This window comes from Tupaia chinensis, unplaced genomic scaffold (genome assembly GCF_000334495.1).
Source record: "Tupaia chinensis unplaced genomic scaffold, TupChi_1.0 Scaffold000566_1, whole genome shotgun sequence".
Lineage (NCBI taxonomy): Eukaryota > Metazoa > Chordata > Mammalia > Scandentia > Tupaiidae > Tupaia > Tupaia belangeri.
Window position 1 is genome coordinate 1,076,503 of NW_006160079.1, and position 5,175 is coordinate 1,081,677.

General features: G+C 41.0%; 1 non-coding gene across 1 annotated transcript; it reads left to right on the plus strand.

Annotated features, from left to right (window-relative positions):
- The first annotated feature begins 4,317 nt into the window (after positions 1-4,317).
- LOC114009570 (small nucleolar RNA U13) lies at positions 4,318-4,414 on the plus strand. The gene has a single exon (XR_003550967.1). It is a non-coding gene; the product is annotated as a small nucleolar RNA U13 (small nucleolar RNA).
- Positions 4,415-5,175: the final 761 nt, after the last annotated feature.

Here is a 5,175-nt window from a genome sequence, read left to right on the forward strand (position 1 = left end):
GCTACAGGGGCAACTTCCTCCCAGAGGAAAAGGAGACCCCAGTCAGCTTCCTCTGAGCATATTTTTCTTTTTGCTTTCTGGGTGAGAAAGAGTATGAGACACAGTTCTTGGGCAGCTGCAGGCTAGAAGGAAGGGCGGCGGCAGCCATTTCCGACCCTGCTAAGGCATCTCCCTCCCTGGCTAGTCCCTCCCTTATTTCCTGAGTTCTGCTATTTCAGCCCCAGTCAGAACAGTAATAAGAAAAGCTTCCAAAGATTAACTTGAATCACAGAATCTTGGAGCTTGAAAGGATTTTAGTTATCATTTATTTCCCCCCACCTCTCTTTTGAGGGAATGCCTGCTTAGCCAACAGGGAGACATCTCACCTAACTTCATAGTTTCAAGTTTCCCCCTCTATGAAATGGACAGGATGACATCTAGCTGACAGTGTTACTGTGGGATGAGATTCCAGAATGGATTCAACAAAAGTTAATGTGTACTGAGAACTAGTTATATGCTTGCTATTGTTCTAAGTGTTTTCCAAATTTTAACCTATTGAATTCTTTTTTTTAACTTTTTTTTAGAGGTTTTTGCCTTCAGGCAAGTGTGCTCACCAGAGAGAGACAGAGACAAAGACAGAAACAGTGAGAGGGAAAGTGAGAAATTACCCCTTGGAGGGGTGGCCATACTGCAATCTCTTCTCCTCCACTCTCCTCTGGGATCTTGGGCATGCATGCACATGTGCCTGGCATGATTTTCAAGTCACTGGGTCCAGGACTTGAACCATGGCCAGGTGGGAATTCAGCAACAACCATGATGCCATCTGCTGGCCTCAAACTATTGAATTCTTATTTTTTAAGTTTTTTTTAAATTTTATTTATTTATTCATTTATTTTAATTTGACGAGAGAGAGAGAGAGAGAGAGAGAGAGAGCAAGAAAGCAAGACACGATCCAGGATTCAAATCATGGTTGGCCATGTGAAAGAATCCAGTGCCTTAACCACCACCTGCTGGTTCCTCAACCTATTGAATTCTTATCACAACCATTGAAAGTAGATATATTATCATCATCATCATCATCTCCCCTGTTTTATAGATGTAGAAACAGAGGGATGACAAAGGTAATGTCATTTGCTAAGTTCACACAGCTTATAAGTGGCAATGGCAGAATTTGAACCTTGAACCTTCATTTTTATCCATATGATGGAGACTTCATAAAGTTCTTGAAAAAATGGCATTAAAGTATGAATTTATTTTGCTGCAAAAATTTTGAAATGCATGCATAGTTTATAATATGCCTTTATCATGATCTTTTTGAACACCCTTTATATGCTAATGGTGTTCACCCTTACACCAGAGAATATTGATGGATCATGAGGGTTCTGTTAACTCACATGTGGCTGTGTATCACTAAGGGCTGAGAAGGAAGAATGTGAAAAACAAAAACAAAAACAAAAATGGAGTGTCTGAATATGTAACCTGAAGTTTCTGCTCCATGCAGAGAAATGTCTTTGGAGTTCTGATCTTATGTTAACCATCCACTTGAATTTTCCAGTTAACTTCAGTGTAGAGTATATCCCTGTTGTTTTCATACAAAAAAAAAATTTTTTTAAAGATGCTTTTCTTCTTTAAGCCTTTGAAGAAAGTTAACATCCCAGGAAAATGAGCCACATTAGTTCTGTGAATTCATATGCCTCTAGGTCATTGCCTGTAGCCAACGGGTGTTAGACATCTGCTATGCATTAAGGCCCTTAGTCATTGAGAATAGCTAATGCTACATAAACCCTTTCTACATATGATTTAATCATCACAACAACTCTATGGGGAGATTGAGTTATTATCTACTACCCCATTTTCAAATGGGAAAATTGTAGCACAGAAAGGTTAAGTGATTTGCCCAAGGTCACACAGTCTGGGATGTCAGCCTTGGTTAGTAATCACTATAAAAATTGCCTCTCAGGTCACATTATAGCTTCTCTTTCCTACCTACCTCCACCACTTCCCATCAGAACTATTGGTTTGATTCCTGGCAGAAGCAATTGGATGGAGGCCCTCAAGGGCTGAGATGTGTTTTTCTCCATCCCCACCTTTACCCAAACTGATGCTAAGCTGGGACCTGGGCTGTGCACAGGACTAGTTCCTCCATTCACATTTGCCAACTGTTTCCTAGCTACTAACAGTCTCTTGGGCCTAGCACACATTGAGTTGATGGGTATACCACTAGCATTTCACGCAAGAGCAAAGATCTGAACCTTTAAGAAATGGCTACCCATCACCTACACGGGCAGACCCACACTTCTAAGATTGGCATTCAAAATGCTGCCCAAGTTCACCCAGCCAACTCAGCCAACATTCCTGGAGCACATATACTTGGTTAACCCTGCAAATGTGTTCCATGTGCTCTTCTCTCTCACAAGAATGATCATCCACATTTCCTTTTTAATTTCACACTTATATGGCACTTCCAATGTGCCTGGCACTTTCAATGTGCTTGGCACTATCCTAAGCCCATTGGATATTTTAACTCATAAATACCTTACAGAAACCCTACAGGTACCATTATTTGTGTATGTGTGTGTTGTTGCTTTAGACAGTGTTTCACTGTGCCTGGATCATCCTGCCTCAGCCTTCCAAGTGGTTAGGACTATAGGTACTTGCCCAGATTTTTAGGTTGGGCTGGTAATTTAATTCAAGCCTCCCATATAGTTTCAGCCTGCCAAGCAGCAGAGTCCAGCATGTGTTGGACATTATCACATTTTACAGATGAGGAAACTGAGGTACAAAAATGTTAAGTTACTTGCCCTTTCTCCTATACCTGGCAAAGCCTTACATATCCTTTCCGTATCTCCTATGAATAGCATAAGCCATTGCCTTTCTAGGTGATTCCACAGGTCAATTACATCAGTCATCATTGTGCATAGAGTTTAGTTATCTATAAGAGTTTGTTAATGCTGTCCAATGAAAGTTTGAATTCTCTGTGGGCAGGGTCTGTGTTTCATTATTTACGACATATGTAAGGGAGGGGCAGAGCACAGAGCTATACTTAGGGGTTATTTGTAAAATGACTGAATTAATAGTGAGTGAGTGGTAAGTGACTACCTCAGAATCAGACTTGACCAAACTAAACGGTGGCTGAGAGATGCGAGGTTACTGTCACCCCTGTCACTGGGATGGAGGAATGTATAAATTACTCAATAACCAAGCATGGAATGAAACCACAGGTGGTGAGAGGGGAAGAGAGAGAAGCTCCCCTACATCATCTTGCCATTCATGTGGCATACCAAACCCAACACTCTAACCACAATCATTCAGGCTGACAGGGCATCTAGGTATCTACAAAAGGTATCTAAGCAGCTACGGGAACTCCTCTGGCAAACTGGTTTCTGTTTTCCCTTCCAAGGCCCCATAACTGCTTCTGTAATTCAAATGTTCATATGGAAAAGAACAAAGGGCTTAAATGTCACCCAGGAAGTAAGGGTTTGTTGCTTTTGATCTCAAACTTTATGCTTTAATGAACTTGTTCTGTCCTTCCCTTGCTGGCCAAATGCACTTCACAGAGAAGTAAAGAGGAGTCTAGGCATAACTCTGATCTCAAGTCCTGACTCTGCTGTCACCCCTGTCACTGGGATGGAGGAATGTATAAATTACTCAATAACCAAGCATGGAATGAAACCACAGGTGGTGAGAGGGGAAGAGAGAGAAGCTCCCCTACATCATCTTGCCATTCATGTGGCATACCAAACCCAACACTCTAACCACAATCATTCAGGCTGACAGGGCATCTAGGTATCTACAAAAGGTATCTAAGCAGCTACGGGAACTCCTCTGGCAAACTGGTTTCTGTTTTCCCTTCCAAGGCCCCATAACTGCTTCTGTAATTCAAATGTTCATATGGAAAAGAACAAAGGGCTTAAATGTCACCCAGGAAGTAAGGGTTTGTTGCTTTTGATCTCAAACTTTATGCTTTAATGAACTTGTTCTGTCCTTCCCTTGCTGGCCAAATGCACTTCACAGAGAAGTAAAGAGGAGTCTAGGCATAACTCTGATCTCAAGTCCTGACTCTGCTCTTCATTAGCTGTGTAACCTTTGGCAAGTTACTGAACCTCAGTTTCTTTACCTAGGAAATGGAACTGTTGGGGTCAGATGGTGGCATAGCAGTAAAAGAAGTGGATCCACATGGAAAAGGTCCTACATTTTATCCTGGGACCTCCTTGAGCATGTCAGGTGCATGGCAGTGAACCTGTCATCTGGACCAGGGTGTGTACTCTGGTATGAAGATCCTGTGAGGTCTCTCTCTTTCTGAAGAAATAAATAAATAAATTTTAAAAAAGAAAATAGATCCTTTTGTGGTTCTTAAGTGTGGTGACTGGATGTCCATGCTGTTGTGTGAGATATGCCTCCCTTGAAATGATGTCAGCACAGTACCCATCTGATATAGAAAAAAAAAAAATAGAAGAAGAAGAAGAAAGAAGGAAAAAGAAAAATAAAGAGAAAAGTGGGTAAGAGGAGTAGGTGGGAGGGGCAAAGGGAAGAAACATATAACAAAATCAAGAATGTAAGATTCCTTATTGAAAATTATGTACATGGATGGGGCCAGCAGATGGCATACTAGTTACATTGCTGAATGCCCACATGGCTGACTCTGGTTCGAATCCCAGACTGAGTCCTGGACCTGGTGCCTTGAAAAATCCCACTGGGTCCATGTGTGTGCATACCCTAGATCCCAGGAGAATGGAGGAAAAGGGATTATGGTGTGGCCATATTTCCTTGGGGTTGATTTCTCACTTTCCCTCTCACCATCTCCACCTCTCCCTCTGGCAAGCACATGTGCCCTAAGGGAAAAGCCCTAAAATATTTTTAAAAATGACATACATGGTAATATCCTTGATTTGGTTGTCAGAAAGAAAGATGAGAAAGAGAAAGAAGGAAAGAAGAGAAGAAAGAAAAGAAAGAAAGAAAGAAGAGAGAAAGAAGAAAGCAAAAAGAAAGAGAAGAAAAAGGAAAAAGAAAAAATGAAAAAGGAAGAAGAGAAAGAAGAAAAAAGAAAGAGAAAAAGAAAGAGAGAGAAAGAAAAAGAAAGAGAAAGAAGGAAAAAGAAAAAGAAAGAAAGAAAGAAAGAGAACGAGAAAGGAAGAAAGAAAGACAGAAAGAAAAGAAAGACAGAAAGAAAGAAGAAAGAAAGAAAGAAAGAAAGAA